The sequence below is a fragment of the Typopeltis vanoorti genome, chromosome 7 (assembly GCF_054136105.1).
Source record: "Typopeltis vanoorti isolate ZY-2024b chromosome 7, IOZ_Tvanoo_1.0, whole genome shotgun sequence".
NCBI lineage: Eukaryota > Metazoa > Arthropoda > Arachnida > Uropygi > Thelyphonidae > Typopeltis > Typopeltis vanoorti.
This window is the reverse complement of record NC_143555.1, coordinates 94,808,397-94,830,326: the sequence shown is the minus strand read 5'-3', so window position 1 is coordinate 94,830,326 and position 21,930 is coordinate 94,808,397. Positions and strand designations below refer to the sequence as shown.

Genomic DNA, 21,930 nt, shown 5'->3' with positions numbered 1-21,930 from the left:
ATGAGTATCGAAAATCTATCGAGGTTTTTTTTTGGGCGGGGGGGGAGGAATGAACTAGTCTTACTCCTTCATGAAATATTCCTTTATATTTATCTTTCATGGTTTTAAATTATAAAGATTATTTTATTGTTAAATATTTTACGAATATTAATATTCTGTTTATATTTTTGGCTGATAAAGAGTAGCACAATTCATTAAATGAATATATGAATTTTTCTGGAGCAATAATTTTATTTGACTGGGTAATTGGTTCATGGTTACTGAACAAGCTCCATTATTATAAAAGGAAAGGAGGAAGATAGTTCATCGCAAAGTAAAATCAATACTACTGGTGAAAGAATGTGGCGTTACATAAATAGATTATATTGACGCGAAATGTAATAACGTGTAATTTCTCAACGAATATGTATTATAGAAATAACTGAGAAAATTTCGTAACGGATTAAATATGTGTACAAGAAATAACTGCTGTCTGAATACATTTCTCGTGAAATGTTTGAATATAGCAACAACTATTAAACTGTTACACTTAGGTATAAGGCGATGCACCTTCGTGGACGTTACAGTGTAGTAGAATATTTCTTTATCAGATTTGATTACATAGTCGAGCATATTTGGAAAAGATCCAAAATTAGTAGCTTTGGCATTGTTGAAATGAGAAGCAGTAAGACGGTGCCTTGTAGGCACTGGCGATGTGCAGAAGCTGTAATATATTTAACATACTGTAAAAGAAATAAGTCTCTGCACGATCGGTCGAGTTACAATCGTTGCTTGATGTTCTGTGGAAACATCTTTTGTCAAGCTAAGAATACCAGCTTGAATAAATTGATACGTTCGAGTTCATTTTAACATGGTTAAAAATAGAGCGTAAATACCACCGTATATGATATTTCGGCTTTTGACTTCTGCAATTGTTAGTAACTCCTGAGTTATTATCACTTTCTAATTTAAAAAAAAAAAAAAAAAAAAAAACCCTTTTCCCTTCCCCATAGCTATCAAATGATCTCCCCAGTAGTCTTTTGCCGTAAAGGAACAGAGTCCATTTTCCAGCAGATATTTGTGTAAATCTTCTCTGCTAGATGCCGTTAAAAAAAAAAAAAAAAAAAAAAAAAAAAAACGCCAGAAGCATTTAGAAGCTGAATATCTATTTTATTTTTACAAGTCTAAGACCACGATATTCTTTCAGTTGGTTATAAAAGAGAAAGACCATGTTAGCTATAAAAAAAAAAATAAAAAATAAATAAAAAATCCAAAGTTAACAATTATCGGATCACAATCTTATCTTTTCAATGACAATTGCATGTTCGACCAAGGAATCGTTGCAGTGTTTCTTTTAAAATTTGATGAAAGCTCAACATGTTAAGAAAATTCAGCGGAGCGATTTCTATTATTAACAGTTGAGACTTCTTAAATGCTTTTGAGTACGCATCAGAAATCTGACTTATTTTTTCTTTGTATAATGAATGTCTTTAACATCTATTGGTTACATAAGAACAAGGAAGAAAAGACTGAATGGAGAGAATTAGGGACATCCATAACCAATAGGATTATTACTGAATCGTCTTATCACCAGATGTTCAAGGAGTAACTCTGACCCCTATTGAACTGTCTACCTGGAAGAATCTAGACGATGGTTGGGCGGAAAAAGGGGGCGTAACTGGCCTCTCAATTTGCGGTTAATTGTGTTGACCTTATTTTCGATCGCGTTTATTGAAGAATGCGAAGTTCAATGTACCATTGTTAGTTTTATTTAGAATTTTGGACTAGCCATCCAGAACTTATGACAATGTCTATTAAAAAGTAGTCCCGGAGTATTTTTTGTGGGGGGGGGGGAGAAGGGTGAGGGGGTTACTAAGATTTTTAGATTCTAATTTTGACTCCAGTTTCAGAAGAACCTTAAAAGAAATATCGACTAGGAATGTAATAACAGGTGCTCTTTGATTTGTCTAAACAGATTGAGAAATACTAAAGAAATTTGGCTTCTTGCCATCTCATCAGAACTCGTATTCCCTCCCTCCTGAAGGGAGGGAAAAGTATTAGCAGTCTAATTCAAGATCAGGGATACAATCGTACATTTTCAAAATTTTCTCAGAAAGTTCATGGACTGTACTGATTTGCAGATTATGATAATCCTGATTTCCGGGATTTTAATGTGTAATTATGGCTTAGTCCTTCAATCATTTGATTTCCTCATGTATAATCACTTTATAATTCAAAGAATGATTCAGTGAATTTTCTTTGCTGATATTCTTCATAAATGACCCATAATTCCTCTAGTGGATAATACTGCCTGATGCTATCTGCCTAATTTGTACCGTGTATCCTCGGAACACGAGCGCGGTAATGTAGTCACCGTAATTCTAGTATATAATCCTCTATAATCAGTAGGATAAACGTGAAGTTTAAAGGGAAAGGTTTATCATATTTTTACTTCATAAATATAAATCCGCTTAGTTTTTATTATTATTATTCGAAGGATTTTTAAAATTTTCCCTTGATGGAAGTATGATACAGTTATTGTCCGTTTTAGTTCACGAGACGTCCTTTTCCTCTTCTCATCTTCCTCAAGTTAACAAACTCATTGATTCCCTACTCCATGCTGAGTATACTTTTAAACAACAAGAACGTGCGTATGGGAAAATGCTAGCGAATAAATATATTATTTAACATAAAATATCCGCGGTACTTGGACGATGTATGAAGGCGAAAGCTTTTGAAAACATGCTGTTCTTATTTAAACAGTTCTTAAATTTCATGCTTGTTTTAACACATCCCCGTTGGCAGAACGGGTTAAATGAGGATTAGTCGAACTGCAGACCACGTGCATTCAACTTCTAACTGGAAATGTGGGAACTGTTGACAAGCTAGGCCTAATTATGCCAGCTTCTACTATAGGAAAAAAAAAAAAAACGGGTGAATTATAGGGGAACGACCTAGATCGAAAGAGTTTAATGTTGTTGTGAACAGTGACAAGCGACAAACGGCAGGAGTGCTCAGTACAATAGACTCCCATAAAGCTATCAGACTTCGTCTTTGCCTTGAGAGAATACAGCTTCACTTCCTACAATTAATATGGCAAAAGATTTCTTTACTTAAATGATGCTTGATTTTAGATTTTTTTTTCTTTCTTTCTTGGTTGACTAAGTCTTGGGTGACTAACTCTGAAGTCAATAAGGCTTAACATCTAACACCTTCCACAGTGAAGTTAGTCTAAATGACAACGGAAAGAACAGAATGAATGAATGTCTTTATTGCACTATTTTTGGGTTCATGTGCTCCCTCTCTCTCTCTCTCTTTCTCTATCGCATTGTGACATGCTATGCTGAATTGAAGAAAATGAAAGAATGAAAAGCGTTAAGAAAACCTTAATAGCAAATATCGACAACTACTCCTTAATAATCAACCTTTTCTCTACACATATCATGAAATCATTAATACAGTAATAGTATAAATTATTTTTAGTCCCCCCCCAACTTTTTTCCTCTTGGGAAACTCAGTTTTTTCCTCCTTCAAAATAGAAAAAAAAAAAAAAAAAACAACCAGAGTACCCACGAAGCAGACTTTGTATACGGGATTAACTGCCCTCTTCTGGTAATAATTACGTTTATATGAAGCCAGGTTACTTTTTTGTGCACATCCTACTTACAAAAACGTTATAAACTTTTGTTATCCTATATTAATACCATGGACGGGCATAATATACAATTTTTCAGGTGATTTTAGGCCTCTGTTAAGCAGACAGTGGTCTTACACCTGATAGTAAAAGGCATCTATCACTTAAACACAATCCCACACATTCATGTCCATAGTAATATTTGCATCTACAGCCTGTTGGTAGATTCGCCGTGACATGCCAAACCACTGGTCAACTAGGCTAGCCAGTTGGCATGTTAAGGCAAAGTAGTAGATGGTAGATGAATTTCATTGCCCGGTGTGAAATACCTTAGCCCAGCCAATGTAGGATTACAACCTACATCAATTCCTGCGCTAACGTAGGTTTACAACCTTTAAGTGGAAACTACTTAAAAAAAATAAGTACCGTGGGGTATGTGCCCATGAGAGGAAGATAAGATGAACAGATCGGTTATAGATTGATCTAAATCCACTTGGTCCATTCAAGAAAAAAAAAAAATCGTTACCAAAATGAGTACTTAAAAGGTTTTTTAAACAGAATTTTGGCATGACTGAAATTAAGAGATTCAATTCTCGCTACATCTATAGCCGGTCACTCTCTCAGCCAACTACTAGCATTTCATTGCTCTAAGAATTTAAATAAAATTTACTGAAAGAAAGATTATCTCAAAAACTATGCATCAGAAAAAAAAAAAAAAAATTCAACTTGCTTTAAAAACCCAGACGTCAGCCTTTCTTTTCGACGCCTGAATCTGAGACATCATCATGCCAACTTGCTGAGGTAATCGTTTTCAAATCTAATTTTTCTGGAACCTAAATTCCGTACGTTAAGTATTCCCGTTATAATGAAGATCTACATAACAGTATGAAGCAGCATTAAAAGGCGTCGACTGCAACGTAGTTTCTCGTCAAGTGTACCTGCTTTTCATCATACGAAGACGCAGAACTTTCATTTTGTAATCCATTTAGTGAGTAAAGATTTTATTTGTAATGTATTTTTATTTATTTATTTTTGTTGTTGTCTTCGTCATTGATTCTGTTTAAAGGACGACTGAATTTAGGTTCCAGAAAAATTAGATTTAGGAAGCTGAATACTGATGTTTATGGCAGGCACTAACAAATTTGTTTCTTTTTATAGTGCGCACAGAGCAAAAAAATATGGTATGGTATTAAATCAACTTGTTTATAAAAAAAAAGCTTTAAATAGCTGACTTTGTCTATAGTTGTCATCTTCGTTCAGTCTTACTTAACACTTTTAATGATAGGAGGGGTCTCACTTAAACTACACACAAAAAATTTGATTTGCACAACTCATTTGTTCTCTCACTTGCGTATGTTTCGCGAAAAAATAAAAAATAATAATAAAAAAGCATGTAGATTTATAACCATCGCCGAATAATTTACTCCGAAGAAGAAAAGGCACCAACACTTTCAGAAAGGAGAAACACCATATTTATTATGTTTACTCATTTTTACTCGAATTCCACTTGAAATCTCAAAATGTACGGATTGAGAAACATTGGCTGATATCCTATAAACACCCAATAATCCCATTCTGTTCTATGTTTCTTATAACTCAGGGCTTCTTTTTTTGTCACTAGCAATATTTTGACGACCACAGTCCGTCTCATGAATCATCCTTTTCTTTGTCTGCTTGTCCCCTGCACAACAATCTTTCATCGATGTCCAAGCAGTGAGCATTTCTATAAGAAAGGTGTGGGGGAAGGGGGGGTGGGGAGACCGAAGATGGACACGGAGCGTGAGACATTCTTTATCTCCAGCCAACCATTCATTGCTGTCATTCTAGCTTTAACGAAGTGCCGCAGTTGTTTCTACGGAAGGCGTACACAAACACTGGCACATATAAGGGGAAAAAAGGAGACCATTTATGAGGTCCATAAAGGAACTCCGAAATGGCTCTGCGCAAGATAGCGAAAAGCTAAAAATGCAGCAGAAGTGGTTGCTAAGCACGAGATTCCCATAAAACGTCACCGGTCCGCAAACTACAGTGACAGTATGTGTATGGAAGACGACTGCAAACCATAAGATGGGCGAAAGAAGCGACAATAGGTCAGATATGGGTATTTACCGCCAAGAACTAATGGAACCGACCGGTCAGAGTGACAGTCTGGCCAGATTAGGGAACGGGTTCTCTGCTTTCGGTTGAGTGATTGAAAACAGAATTTCCAAAATGTGGAGAGGAAAATCTTAATTTCTATGCGCGCCGTTTTTAATCTGAAGAATTTAATTCCATCAATTAAAGAACAAAAATACTAAGACGTTGAGTAAATGGCACATTTAAGATTTTTAAATTGCTGATGTTAATAAACTTTCTGAGTTTCATGTGCGAAGACGCTTTGCAAGATTATTACAGTTTTGTTGACTGCTACTGTAGTAAGAAATTAATAACGTTGTCCTACATGAAAGTAGTAATCATAATAATAATAAGGTGTTCACTTTAACTGCTCCCTCCCTTCATATCAGCCATCTCTTAACAATGGCGAGAAAGTCAATGGTGGAGAGATGCAATTTTTCTCTGTGCCTTCCTTGTGGGTGGTCTTTATTTGTATATTAAAACCGCCTCCCATCAACATGGTAACGCCAAAGAAATATAAATGACCAGCAGATAAGAAGGTTCTTTGGCTACAGGGTAAGGTTGTTTGGTGAGCTTTAGCTTTCCCAACATCGAGCACTTTTCCATTTATTGCGTGCATTCTCATGTCCTAACCTTACTTGTACTGATTGTTGCTGGTAATAAGAGGCGGGACTTTGTCGGTATTCACGGACCGTTCAAAGAGATGGTGGGACTGAATACTTAAATTATATGCATAACAAAAGGAGTTTTGTTTTTTTTCTTTCTGTCAGCCCCAGCGATATACCAGCTGAGGTCGAAGTTCGATTTGAGTGAAATTATTCGTGATCCCCAGTTAAATATACTATTGTTTAAAAATGAGCAGTTTTTGGAAAGCATATAAAGAGGAATATCTTCAGTAGATTCCAAAATAGCTGCTACGATTACTAGTACTTTGAGAGAATTGTTAAGTAAGTTCAAAAAACTCTCCGTCGGTTTTTTGCTGTTTTTCCAAGCTGAAGTCTAAGCGAAGTAATTTAAGCAGAATTCAAGTAATTGGCACTTAAACTACGATGTTTGCAGACTGAAAATTCCAAGACTAACCATTTACTAATAACATAATACAATTTATCCTGTATGTTAAAGGTTTGATAACTGCGAGTAATTAGTAGTAACAAACTGGAACAGCAATACGCAACACCACGTTTTTAACCTGATAACTTCTTGTTTAGTTTATCCGTACGTCACGACAAGTCAGTTTGAAACGCATTTTCATGATCTGAATTAAAACAAATTTTTTATAATAAAGAAATAAGTCCTCAAACACCTTTGCATTTCCAAATAATCAGCAGTCTCTTAGTCCTTATTTTTTTGTTGTTGTTTTGGAAATCAGGGCAACCAGTATCCACTTTTTATTACTGCCACAGTCCAATCCATTTTGTCTTGGCATGCGTCTAATTATTTACTTATTTTCATGGGTTGTGGACCTATAGTACATTAGTACTGTAGATGGGCTAAGAATATTTTTTGTTTTTATTAATTTTATATATCATTTACATTTTTATTTATTTTTACATAACCCGAACCCTGGTCTAGAGACCAAACATGGAACTTTTTCGAGCCATTTCAGGCCTCCAGTAAGCGGAGAGGTGGTCTTACATAAGAAGATAAGCTCTGTGTGTGTGTGTGTGTGTGTGTGTGTGTGTGTGTGTGTGTGTGTGTGTGTGTGTGTGTGTGTGTGTGTGTGTGTGTGTGCGCGCGCGCGAAATCGGCTGAAAAAAACAGGAAAAGTAGGCGAGATCATCTCACCTGTCTTTCTTCAGCAGACCTGGTGTCATGTCGGTAAGTAACCGTGATGCTACTCAGGCACTGGACAAACTAAATATAGAAAAAATTACAATTACACAAAACGAATCAGTTGTTAAATATTTAAATAAGCTATTATGAATGAAACGTGTTTATATTGCCCTTCGAAAACATTTCATTATTCCCACTTCATATTACTGAATTAGAATACGATGGTATAGTTTCTAGCATTCGCTAGGTTCGTGACTCGATTCTTAAGTGAATGGATGCTGCCCTGTTCAGCAGAATAACCTCTTGAATACAAAATTATATTTTGTTGTAAAAGACTTTTTGTTGTAGAAGTGAAGTATCACCTTTCCCAAATACATTATGCTTTTTTCTTTTTTTTTCTCGATTCTAGTTATCTGTCCATAGCCATTATAGTTTTCCTTATGTTTCTTTTTGTAGCTGACACTTGTTTCCTTCATCTCCCAGTAATTTCCTTCTTGGGTCCTTTTCGCACCGATTTTCTTTTTTCCTGTCTGTCGTTCTCTTTTTCCTGTCTTCTTCTTAAATTTTCCTTTCCATATGTAACAATTGATAATTGTTTTCACGACTGAATAATTTATCACAACGAGTTGAGGATACGAGTAAAAAAGTGATCAACTCATCTTGTTCAGACACACATAAAGGAAGACCATTATCAAAGAAACCTACTTTTCTTCTCAATTTGTGCATCTTACAAAAAAAGTCCAAGCACTGTAAGTGGGTTACATGAAACTCTGGTTTATCTAATTGAGTCTGCTGTAGAAGGAAACAGTTTTGTGAAGTGTTTATTAAAATGTAAATTTTTCGGTGTTATCCTTGCCTCGCGTTGTCAATGCTCGTTACAATTTACCTTCCTTCTTTAAATGATGTTTATTATTCTTTCTTTCGGATTTTCTTATTTGTTGTTATCTGGTACTTATTATTTTTTCATAGCATCCGCGTTGTTTGTATCTCTGGCTTATTTGCATATCTTATTTTCTGCTTTCAAATTAGCGTCTTGTATTTCCTTAATGCAGTATTTCGATAAACTATTTCGCTGTTAATGGAATGTTTTCATTTTTTTTTTAAATTCATTTATTATAAATTGTTATTTCTGCCAATTATTGCTGTTTTGTTATTGATGAAATCAGAACTGAGACCGAAATTATACGAACTTCTAAAATTCGTTTTTTATCTATTTTTTTTATGCTGCAAATTTGATGTTATCTTTGGGATATTTAAAAGTACCCCAGTAGTCAAGAAAATTCAAACTATAACCTATTTTTTAATGCTATTGTTTAAATACGTTCCATCGATAGATTCATTGGTGATAATAAGCAGAAATCCTTATTTGTCAAATTCGAAGTTAAAAATATACCTGAATATTTTATAAATTTAATGTCTAGTAATTTGATCGAGAAGAATTGACAGTGAAATAGAGGGGATGAGGGATATTCCGGTTGCTAGAATTTCTAATGACTTTGGCAAGCACATTTGACCAAATGATCAATTAGAAGGAACTTCTTCCTGGATTAACCTGCTTTTTTTTGTAAAGCTTAAGTGGACAACTTTTAATATTTTTTTGCGGGGTGGGGAGAGAAGCGGTAACAGTGTTTCCAAGAATCCTTCTTAAATAACACGAGCATCCGATAAGTCTGTGTTGAGTTCTTTTACAATAGGGTTTTCTGGTATTCATTTCTCACCAAGGATAGAACATGGCAACGAAGATATTTTCCTTAACTCTTTCTTTCAGGACTATGATTGCTCTTTCCACTTCCCATTTCCAGAAATGTTAGAGAAGAGAACTGGGAAGCACATTGTATCTATTAAAGAATTGCAAGTGCTTAGAGAAAGCTTTGCAGACTGTGTTCGTTGGTTAACAAATCTCAGTATGATGTGATGTCTCTTAAGGGATTGCATTACTACGTTCATTACTACCTGAGGCTTTTAAGCTATTATATTTTATTGTACACTGGTATCTCACTAATTCGAACTAATAAAAGCATGCTCTTTCAGATTAGCGAATTTTTCTCCAAGAGACAATAATAACTAGCGTTTAAGATAAAAATAATCAGATTCTAATGGTACATCAATTTAATTCTGTAAATAAATGAAGTAACTGATAGAAAAAAAAAGCTACTATACTGTAATTGTAAAACTTAAAAAATAATACAGTACACAAATTTATTTTAGTAAAACATTTAGTTTGTATGTACCTGTATTGTTGAGGATTCTGATTTAATAACATTGCATAGCTCAGTACATAACTTAATTTGCGTAAAAAATATCACTTTCTTGTACACAACACACACAAAAAAAGTTTCTCAAAATAACACACAATTTTTTTTTTATTTCTTTGTAAAAAAGTACTGATTTTCTTTTGCTTCTTGGAAGCTAAACTTTTTTTGAATGCTTCTTCTCAGAGCTGTATTAGAAATAAAATTTTGTGGAATGGTGCTTAGCCCATTCTATACATTAAAACTGTCAACTGCCTCTTCATGTTTTACTTTTTTTTCTTCTAGTTCTTTATCGTCATCATCATCATCTTCTAATTCATTATGTAGCGTCAATATTTATAATTTCAGCATCCACTTTCGGTTCTACCTGTAATCCATTCCGTAACATCTGTTTGTGATTCGACATGTGAATTTATATTTTTAACCAAATTATGCACGTTTTGAATTTCCTCTTTTTTGTGTATCACCTTAGTTATACTGCATTGTAATAATAATAAAATAAATAATAATAGTTAAAATAATAATTAAATAAAAATAATAGTACACAAAATAAATACGTAATAACTTTTTATTCCCTTTCAAACAACAGTTCGGATTACTGGAGGGTTCGGACTAAAGAGGTTCGGATTAGCGAGATACCACTGTATTTCTCACTTTAGGAAGGGGGAGTGGAAAGCATACGGATTGAATGAACACTAACTACAAAGCCTTCAAGGACATATAATAGTGTCTATGTGAATCTGCATACTAAACTGTATTCATGGCGTCTTTTTGGGCATTAGGGAGAGGAAACGTAGTTCAACTCAAAAAGTGATTTGGTCCAAATTTCAAACGAAAAGAAATCGGGAACTGTGTCATTCACATTCAGGAGGAAAGGAGGGAATATCAAAGAATAGCACACAGATATCAAAGATAAAAAACATATAATTAGATTCATTTATTAAAAAGTTTTGAAGTTACAGTTTATAGTAACTATTTACTACCATTAACATAAAGTACACTCACATCATTGGATTATATAAATTCTGGACGTTATTAATTTTTTTAAAGAATTCCGCAGATGATATACTAATTCGCAATAAACAGTGATCAACATCTGTTGTCCTATTTCTCGTATAAATTTCTTCCGTTTTTTTTTTTTTTTTTTTAACTAGAAAAAGTTTACTCGCAATATGTATATCGACTATGCGATGGAAATTAGAACAGCAATTGGCTGATGCATATCTTAAAACTCATCGGGATAAGTTAGATAGTTAATTTCATGGCTGTGGGCATTTGAATGGATGCACACTCAATGACTTTGATGGATTTACCAATTTCTCAAGTGCCAGGTTAAAATCCGCAGTAGACTACATCCGAATCATATTTTACTGACCATCCATAGGTTGCACAACGAGTATGGTGTTATTCATTTTCAATTAATATCCTTATTAATTCCTTAATAAAATATAATGGTTGCAATTGTCTTATCTTGGAGATTCTTGCATAAAAGAAGTCACCATAATCCTCGCAGATAAATATTCACGCGCACTTGAGCAGTCGGAGAGCTAGATTCAGACCAAGCGTCAGTTTGATCAGCCAATCTGACTATATTTTGGACTTATTTTAAGGTTTATGCGAATTCTTTGACCTCAAGGAAGAAAAAGTGACGCAAGTAAGAATAAAAGTGCAGAAATAATTTATGAAAACAATAGCAATGAAAAGATTTGAGAGAAAGCGAAGACCATCATGAAATAGTTCTATCGTTAGGTATGATATGTCATTTGATCCTTTTGACTTATGTAAATCCATTCAAAGCCCATTTAAAACTCTCCTTCTAACAAACGAAAATGTTTTCCATTCACAGTTAAATGATAAAATGAGAAGATTTTTAGGTAACTCCTATACTACTTACTGCACAAAGTTGTTCGCTGTAGTAACTTTGCACATTTTCTCTCCTCTTTTCACTAGGAAGTGGTTTCAGAAATTGGAATAACCAAATAAACTCGTACCTCCATTTGGAAATCACTAGAATCAACAGTCGTACCGGTTGTAGATTTTTCTGAAATGGACTGCGTCAGTTCTCTTTTAATGCATTTGCTAAAAACTAACCTTTTAAATCACCGTGAAAGGGACTGTCTATGACATTAAAATTCATTTCATATTGGAACTTTGCAGTGATTGTAGAGTATGATGGTCAATGAACTTTCCCATCCTTTCCAACCCTTCCCGGCCCTTCAGCAACAACCCTTTTAAATCCCATAAGTCATACAGACGGATACTTAATAATATTGGCGGACCGAACCATAAGGAGGCGGATGTCGTGACCAGAGATGACTCTCCCTTGTATCCATCAGTCACGTCCAGTAGCCTACTGCCATGATGAATAGGTTAACGATTACATCGGGGAAGGTACCCTGCCCTTGCCACGCATGCCCTTTGACCTCAAAGGGAAATTATGATTTTTTGCATTCTCTTGTGTTATAATGGATGCTCGAGAGATAGAAATAAAGAAGAGGCCGGCAGGGAATTATCTCTCAGGCTAATGAAGATATGGCGCGGAAGTCTCTAAAAGCCTTAAAAACGTTTCAGTAATGAATTTTTGCAGTTAATTTTAGTCACACGGAATTTTTTAAATTATTTTCAACGCTTGTAATTTACAAGATGGTTATCAATAGTTTTATTCTGATCATCGCAATTGATTGATGCAAATCATTTGATTAAGTAATATTTTAACAATAGTCGCAGTATAGGTTGTATTATATTAGCACTACCATACTTGATAGCTCGTTTCGAACCGTTTATGCTCTGTTTTTTTCTGTCGCTTTTTATGAAGTACTCGGCATGCGGAAATTTAGAATGAATTTTTTTTTTATTTTTGACTCTTAATTCATTAATTATAAGTAAGATTTATTTTATAAAATTTAATTTTGCTTTAATTGTGGTATGTGAAGACAATGTAGTATCATATCAGCATCATTTTATATTGCAAATACTAAATGACACGTGGTAGCTTTTTTTTTTTCTTTCTTTCTTTCATGGAAAGGTGTACATAGTAAGAAATTTTGTACGGGGGAGGGGGAGGTGAAATTTGAGAAAAGGCATTGTGACTCAGCTTATCAATGAATAATCCAGTATGATTTCGTAAAGTGAATGGATTTTGTACTCGATTTATAGAATCACTGTTACGGACATTAGAATTTGATTTGACAAGTGGGTTTCAATAATTTACTTTATATTGGAAAAGATCGTGGATATTCAACGGGAATGTAATTCTCCATAGCTCAGTCAGTATAGAGCAGGGGTCTTCAACCTTTCAGCCAATGCGGTCTGCATTAAAAATTTCAGTGAAGCCCGCGGGCTACTAAGCTATACAGCGGTATTTAGAATTGTAAGATGCTTTCCAAATTCACAAGGAATGCTGTGCATTTGATACTTTACTTTTCGTATCAAATGCTGTGCATTTGATACGAAAAGTATCAAATGCACAAATAAAAGTATCAAATGCTGTGCATTTGATACTTTTAAATTCCTATAAAAATAAACAAACTCAGTTTTAAGAGCGTGGGTAGGAGTCGGGTTCATGATAAGAAAATACAATCAGTACTTGAAAAAAGATAATTTAATGAAGAAAACATTCATTTTTACAATGTCAATGGGCAACTTGGCAATGTTTTTCCTTGACCAGCTTGTCGATGCTGGTATATCACTGTTGGAAGTCGCTATACGCAGAGTATTCTCGAGATGTACTGATCCTGGCATTTCGGCAGCATTGACACTGAATGGCATTAAAAATAAATCTAAAGAAGACTGTTGGCTACAAAAATTACTAAATCTCTCTCTTCGAACACACTTCTCAACACGGCGAATTTTGTAGCGTTTTCATCAAGAGACGAACAGTTGGACCCAACGAGAAGCTGAAAATGAATGAAGTGCTTTTTTACGCCTCCCAAAGGTTGAGCTTGGCCCCAAAAGCTTTGATGTGATCAAACAGAGTGTGCACCAATTGATCTTTGGATTGTAGCCGCGGATTTAGGTCATTCATATGCAACAAGATGTCGGTCACAAAGGCAAAGTCTGTCATCCACTTCGGATCGTTGAATTCCGCAATCGGCTTCCCCTTGGTTGCACGAACTGCTGTATTTCGCTCCTTAAGTCGAAGACACTTTTAAAAACCTTCCCTCTGCTCAACCAATGCACATCACTATAATAAACCACATCGCCGTGATCTGCTTCGCACTCTTGGGTCAAAAACTCTTGGAATTGACGATGATTCAATCCTCTTGCCCTAACAATGTTGACAACAGTCACAATAACTTTCATGGCTTCTCAAATCCAATGGTTTTCACGCACAAATTCCTCTTCCGTGGATTAAACAGTGGTAATGGACGAAATCTTTTCCTTCTAGTTCCGGTTCTTTCCGTAGCAGCGCAACAAACCCTTCTTTCTTTCCCATCATAGCAGGGGCATCATCAGTTATCACACCCTCGAGGTTGGTTAAGCTGAAGTCGAAACGCTGGAGCGTTTTCTTGGCGGCTTCAAGAATAACAGTGCCTTTCGTCGTTCCCTTCATAGGTACGAGCGCTAGCAGTTCTTCTGTCACATTGAATTGTTGATCAATGCCACGAACAAAGATAGTGTATCCTTCACATCTGTGCTCTCATCTAAAGAAAGTACATATGACGTAAATTCGGAAGACCGTTTTTTAAAGTTCCTTCAATGTCATTGGCAAGTTCTTCGACACGTCGTGTTACAGTTACCGCAAACAAACTCGGTTTTTTAAACACTTTATTATTTGGGCACAGAATATCCCCAGCAACGATGAGACACTCTTTTACAAACTCGCCTTCCAAAAAGCTTTTGATTTTTTAGCAATTTTTTCAGCTATTACATAACTTACTTTGACGCACGCTTCGCTGTCTTCCCTCTGCCATTTAAACGTACCCTGCTGGCATTTTAAATCAATTTGGAGACGGTTCACTTTGTTCACACGAAGCCGCCCTTGAAGGTGATCGAAATTGGATGCATGATTTTTCTCATAGTGTCGTTTTATATTGTATTCTTTTGATACTGACTCACGACAAATTAAACACACTGGCTTATCGTCGATCGGCACAAAAAAGCACGAATTGGTCCACATTTCATTAAAAACCCAAGAATCACTTGCTTTACGCTTTTTACTTGTAGACGCCATAGTGATGGAAGGTGTACCTACCCAAAAAATGATCTAAAATGGCTGTGTAACGGTTATTATCCACTGAATATGTCTCACACTAATGAAAAAAGTCTTGCAATATAAAAACCACAATAGACTATGGCTGACACGCCGAACCTGTGTGCGCTTATTCACGAATATCACACTCTTCACAACTGACTGACTGTGAATGAGATCATCTTGTATTTATATGAAAATAACGAAGTATCGAGAACCTTCGAGATGTATCTGGAAGGCACTAGATATCAGTGCCTTCCTAACTCGAACGAACTACTGCTTTAGCCATCTACTTGCGACATTAGTACTAGTACTTAAGTACCGCTTGGCGCTGGTAGATGGCTGAAGGAGGATATCTATTTAATATTTATTTTTATAGGATTTTATGTAAAGTATCAAATGCACAGCGTTCCTTGTGAATCTGGAAAGCATCTTACAATTCTAAATACCGCAGTATGGCTTAGTGGCCCGCGGGCTTCATTGAAATTATTTTTTATTTAATCGCGTTTGAATGTTAAGTAGTTATTTTTTTCAAAATGGTCGGCGGACCACGCTTTGAAGACCTTCTGGCATAGAAAACCCTTTGGTCGGAAAGACCTGGGTTCGATTCCCGTCAGTGACGTGAGGAACCTTCATGTGGTCTCTTTCGACTAAAGGTGAATTAGCCGGTCTCATACGGAGGTAAGGTTTTTTTTTTTTAACCCGGATACTCGAGTTTTTCGCCCCGTAAACACATTCATCTACAGACGTGGGACATAGGGCTAACCACCTTATCCTCGACACGGTAGAGGTTAAGTGAATAGAAAATCCTCGACACCGTAAGGTAAAAGAGGATGGAAGGAATATGAAAAAAAATCTATCTATCTATATATTACTCTTCGAACTTTGAATCTGTACTACCACTTTTTTTTTTTTTTTTTTTTTTATGAACACTTTAAATGGCTGAGAAAGAGAGAGAGCTCACTGTTTAAGTACCATCTTTCTTAAGTGTGCGCTGCACTGAGTTCAGGTCTCAAATAACAACAACAACAAAAAGTTAACTCTAAAAATTACTGCATTAATTCCAAATAACTGCAGTAAATCCTAAAAAACACAACCAATGATGTATATAGTATGGGCCATGATATGTCAAACACTTTTAAATAGAAAATTTTCTGTTAATTTTTTAAATGTGTTAAATGTTAAATAATTACTCACCTTGAAATAAAAGAGAAAAACTGTTTTAAGCTATTTCTAAGTTATTATTAATTATGATGAGAAATGGTGCAGATATCAGTGGCATATATTCAGAGTATACTAGGTGTGCGTCGAACATCCGGGAAATTCATGAAGAAATAATTTTTAAGCAGTTATTTATTCGAAATAAATGGTAATGATCTTATTAATATCAAGATATTTGACAGTGTGACTGTAATTCTACTCAGTAGATTACTTGTAGCCTAGAAGTGCAGTGCAGTTGTTTATTCCTTGTAGTTTTTGGTTAGGTAATTGTGTTTTTGTTTTGTTGTTGTTAAACTGACATTTATTTTTTATCCTTCTCGACAATGGGCAACAGTATTAAAATAGTTTATGTATATTTTAATACTCTTTTTCAAACCGAAAATAAAGAATTTAACCATTATTAAAGACTATAAACCACGTTCGTCTCTTCCAAATTGATGTAGCGTTTACATCTCAGAAAGAAGATCAGACTGATGTATAAATACAGTAAAGTGTTTTGTACAATTTAATGCTTTTTAATGATATTGCCTTACCACAACACACTCCCTGGAATACCTATCGTATGCCACTGATTAATTTAGCAGTAAAAATAGGCTTAATACTTACAATGCTTTAAACTTAAGAAGATATGTATTTGCTTTTCTCTTACAAATGAATCATTTTGCTTTAGTTATACGGATTATGTTCTAAAATTATCACTTGTCACTGCGTTTATAGTCTTATCTTTGGCTCTGTCTCTCCATTCCGGTAGTTAAAGTGACTTAAAATTCTATGTGAGATTCTACCTCGGACAGTTTTATTTGATTTTTTATAGTGATTAAGGACTATTTGGCACTATTTCTTTTGTCAAGGGTAATTTGATTGTGCAAGAATTTGTTGTGATTAGATAAACTCATGGCAGTCAGGGACTGCAAGGGTGTACCTAAATGCAGTACACTGGATAATGTCCCGAAGGTTTCGTAGAGTGAGGAATTCTGGTTGCTGTTATTTTATGTGGACGGAAGGACGAGTATAGTGACTACAATACGCAGCCACTAGTAGAGAAAGAGGCTGAATGGTACGGAATACCCAGTCAGACATTGTTGTCAACCAAATATACCCATTCATGTTGGCCATTTCTCCTGCATGTGATGGATACGTCACCTGACCGTTGCAGTGCCCATGTCATCTAGGAATAGTTTCTAAATCGTGATAGTGATTTTATCTAAATAGATTAATATAAGAAATCATCTCCCTCTCATTTACATCGGATTTCGATCCAGGACAGGATCCAATGTAAGCAAATTGCGTGGAAATGCAGGCTTTCATCATGTCAACCTGCAGAATAACCTTATGCAGGCGTATTGCGGGTGTTTTGAGAGCTAACGGTAGTTAAACATACTATTAGATGACTATCTCTAAAGAACGAGCCATTTAACTTTTTTTTTCTCGGAAGAATGGAATGTTATACAAATTCATACAATATACAGAACTAAAAACTATTATTATTATTATAGACCTCCAGGGAGTTAAGGACTCGTCGAGGTAGGCCATACATCACATCAGCTGTCATGTTCTCTCTTAAACTCATTCACATTAGATAAAATCACCACTTCAACAAGCAACGTATTCTACTTACCGCTCTTGGAGAGAAAACTTTAGTTCTCACCCCTTTCTTAACTGCACGCAAACTCAACTTCCACCGATGTCCGTCCTCTCTCCACCTTTCATATAACAAAAAATTCCGTCAATCAGTATCCTATAACACTCTTTCAGAAGTTGATAAGTCTGCATCATATTACCCTTCTTTATCCTGTTTACCAGTGTCTGTGTGTGCCCCTAATAATCTGCATTACATAATTTCTTTATTATCTGTCTATTTTTTTTTTGCATCCTCTTCACACCTCTTTTCCCCAGGAGACCAAATATGCAATATGCACACATCAGTCCAGATGAGGTTGTTTCAAGCTCGTATGTTTGCCTTGTAAATAAGAATATTAACTTCCTTATTTTTATATTTGTTTCAGCATCGCAATTGTCATCTGAGTTACATTTGCAATTTTTACTATGTGACCTTTGAATTTCAATATCCTGTCCACTGTAAATCCAAGATCCCTAGCCTCAACAGTTTCTCCAAACATCCTATTCATTCAATATAATACGCTGCTGGAAATCTCATCACCAAAGTGCATAACTTTATACTCACTAACACTGAACTGATAGCCATTGTCCACACTTCTAGCCTTTTCAAGTCATTCTGTAAGGGCTTCATATCAATAGCATTCTGGATGGCCCTGCTTATCTTTGCATCGAAAGCACCACTGGTCACCTAAAATAATCTGGCGGATCTCCCCCTCCCCCCATACATCCCTATACTACTTACCATATCTTTTTACCGTTGTGCTAAGGAAGGGAGGAATTAATTTTTAGTAATATATATTTCACGACTCATGTCAGGCTTAATAAGCTTAGCATTATAAAGTAGCAATGCATCAACAAGTTGTTTTGCATATCTATATAAGAGGGTGGTCTGAAAAGTTCTCGGCCTCGGCCACAGATGGCAACACTTTCGGCAAGATTTCTTTTTCTAAGTTGGTACATGTGTCAAAGCATCCATGTGAAATTGTAAGTCATTCTATCAAATAGTTTGTTTTATACAGCTGTCTGAAGCAAAAGTGTTGTCTGTATCCCTTCAAATTGATAAAATTGAGTATCGTGCAGTTATAAAATTCTTTGTAAAAGAAGGTTTAACGCCAAAAGAAATTCATTCGAGGTTCATAAACGTTTATGGGCACTCTTCTCTTTCGTTTTCGCCAATTAAGAAATAGGCTGCCGATTTTTAAACGTGGCCGTACCAGCCTTGAAGGTGATCCACGTGAAGGACGTCCAAAAATGTAACAACACCAGAAATCATTGATGAACTGCACGATATGGTATTGGATAACCGGCGAGTCCAAGCGCGTGAAATTTCTGAGACTATAGGCATTTCAAAAGGACGTGTAGAATATATTTTGCATGAAGAATTGCAAATGAAAAAGCTTTGCGCAAGTTGGGTGCCACGCTTGCTCACAGCAGATCAAAAACTCACTCGCATGAAAATCTCTGAACAGTGCTTAGAGAGTTTTAACAAGAATAAACCTGATTTCGTGCGTCGATTTATTACTATAGATGAGACTTGGATTCACCATTACACACCAGAATCCAAACAGCAGTCAAAACAGTGGACAGAAGAGATTGTTATGCAAAGCCAAAGAAGACAAAGTCGGTTCGATCAGCTGGAAAGGTCATGGCATCGGTGTTTTGGGATGCTAAAGGCATTTTGTTTATTAATTATCTTGAAAAGGGTAAAATAAAATTCGGGGAATATTATTCCGATCTTTTAACCAGACTAGACGAAAAAATTCGTGAGAAAAGACCCGGTTTGCAGAAGAAAAAATCACCTTTCATCAGGATAATGTATCTGCCCACAAAGGTGTTTTGGCAATGGGAAAATTAAGGGATCTGCACTACGAATTGTTGCAACATCAACCCTATTCCCCAGATTTGGCTCACTCTGACTTCTACCTCTTCCCAAAACTGAAACTCTTCCAGCGTTTTTCTTCGAATCAAGAGGTGATTGGCTGTAGAGGGGTATTTTGTAGATCTTACGCAGAACCACTACAGGGACGGGATAATAGCGCTGGAGCATCGCTGGAATAAATGTATTAGTCCTAAGGAAGATTATGTTGAAAAAATAAAAATAATTTTGAAATTATAAATTCGTATTATCATTGTTAGGCCGAGAATTTTTCAGACCACCCTCGTATGTCCAACCTTTCTTGAACCAAGCGAACTTGATTCTTAAAAGAACAATATAGAGTTGAAGAATTTCCGACTGGAATGAATATACTGGTCAACGATTTAAAACCAAACTCGAAATGCTTAAAAAAAGACTGCATGTTTGGTCTCCGGAATAGGCCTCTCGAATTGCCTACCCGCGGCACTAGTGCCGCGGATGAGCTAAAGGTTAGGCAATAAAATAAAGTTCTGTAATTCACATATTGCTTCTGATCGCAGTTTGAGAAATACTGGGTTAGCAGAATGGAGATTGTTATTTGGAATTACAGCCGATACAACTAAGCCTATGAGGCCATATGTATTATGTCTGTTAATTGCGTATTTTTCACTAGCCAGTTTGTCGCTTTTGAGGAATGAGTAACTAATTAGTTTGCAGAAGAATGAAAACAGGGAAAGAATAAAAAATCGTACCACCTTTATATGAGAGAGGCTAACTCATTTTCACTTGAAAAGCCCTTATGAAGATTCTTCGCATCCTAGACGGGATCAGGATCTTTTCGACCAAAGAGATACCAACAGTTATTGTCATTAGAAAGGGTATAATATCCTACTGCCATCAAATCAACTTTTTTTCTTTTTTTTTTTTGACAGTAAGAAGATTTAAATCTATTCTAGGGTGCATTTAAATTTTAAACTCATTGTTTATTGATCTTTTGATTGTGTCTTTTGTTTTAGTGTTCTAGAGTGCTGAGAATTTTTAAAGTTGTTTGTAGTGGATGTGAGATACTTTCTGTAGTTTCAACGTGTGAGTTATTGTGGTACCCACTATTGTGCGACTTGTATTATCTCTGTTGGAATTTGTTGAAGTCATTTTTAATATTAATACTAAGTGCTTTTGGATTTTTATGCTGTATGTATGTGTGCGTGTGCATGCATGTGAAGTGATAAGAAGTTTAATTATTAAGTTATTAGGCTTTCAAAAAGCACCAGCAAATGATTCTCCTTAACGATAATTCTAATCTAATTTTGATGATTCACTTTGCAGTGCTGGCGTAGAATTATTGCTATACTAAGATATGGCAATAATTCGCAAACTCAACGAAAGGTGATTTCTTTAATTTCCTCATCCGATTGTATAAACATTTTTAATTCCCCTTTTCTGTGTCAGAAGTATATCCTCCCACTCTTAACAGCTGAAGTTTTCTTTCCCGTAAAAAGACAAACCGGCTCTTTCTGGCGCAGTTGACAGACATAATATATTAACTCTTCATGGGCTTAGTCGTGTTGGTGATAATTCGTAACAATTCATCCCAACTATGTCACACGATATTCCATGTGAGAGAAAGCGGAGCAGTCAAACTGGAAAAATAAAATCTCAATGATAATTGTTGTACTTAAACTGGCGAGACAGCCTTCAGTTGAAGAAAGAATGTTTATTCCTTTCATTTTAGCCGCAATGTCGCCAATTCTGTTGATAATTGTTGGCCTATTTGTTGACTTTTTTAAATGAGTTTCTTTAAAATTGCATGTATTGTTCTATTACATTTTTTAAAAAAATACTTTCCGACTATTACCGTACTTCGTCATTTTCATTTTTTTTTTTTCTATCCTCATTATAGTTACACGTAATGGCGTTTTGACTGAATAATGTCTCGGTATGTATAAACATTTCGGTGTTATCCAGGTAAGAAATATTTTTTGTTTCTTTTATAATTTTGTTCAGTATATGAACAACAACTTCCAACTTCTTTTACAGACAAAACAGACAAATCCCCCCAGAAGAACCACACATATACACACAAATTAACAAACATAATAAATTGGCTTCATAGCTTTAATTCCAAACAAGAAATAATATAAAAATATTAACATTTTTGCTACGTTTTAGAAAAGTGAAATTTCAGAATTTCATGTTCGCATCTTTTGAAGGTTACCTAGCGTATTTTCCCAGAATTCATTACGTCATCCACCGACTAATCTTTGAAAAGTTCCATTGTCGTAATTGTTAT

General features: G+C 35.4%; 1 long non-coding RNA gene across 1 annotated transcript in view; it reads left to right on the top strand.

The window, feature by feature from the left end:
• LOC150104878 (uncharacterized) overlaps window positions 1-21,607 on the top strand; it is a 205,389-nt gene extending 183,782 nt beyond the window's left edge. The window contains exon 4 of the long non-coding RNA XR_016548554.1: window positions 21,541-21,607. This is a non-coding gene — a long non-coding RNA (uncharacterized LOC150104878). The remainder of the gene's footprint in view (window positions 1-21,540) is intronic.
• Window positions 21,608-21,930: the final 323 nt, after the last annotated feature.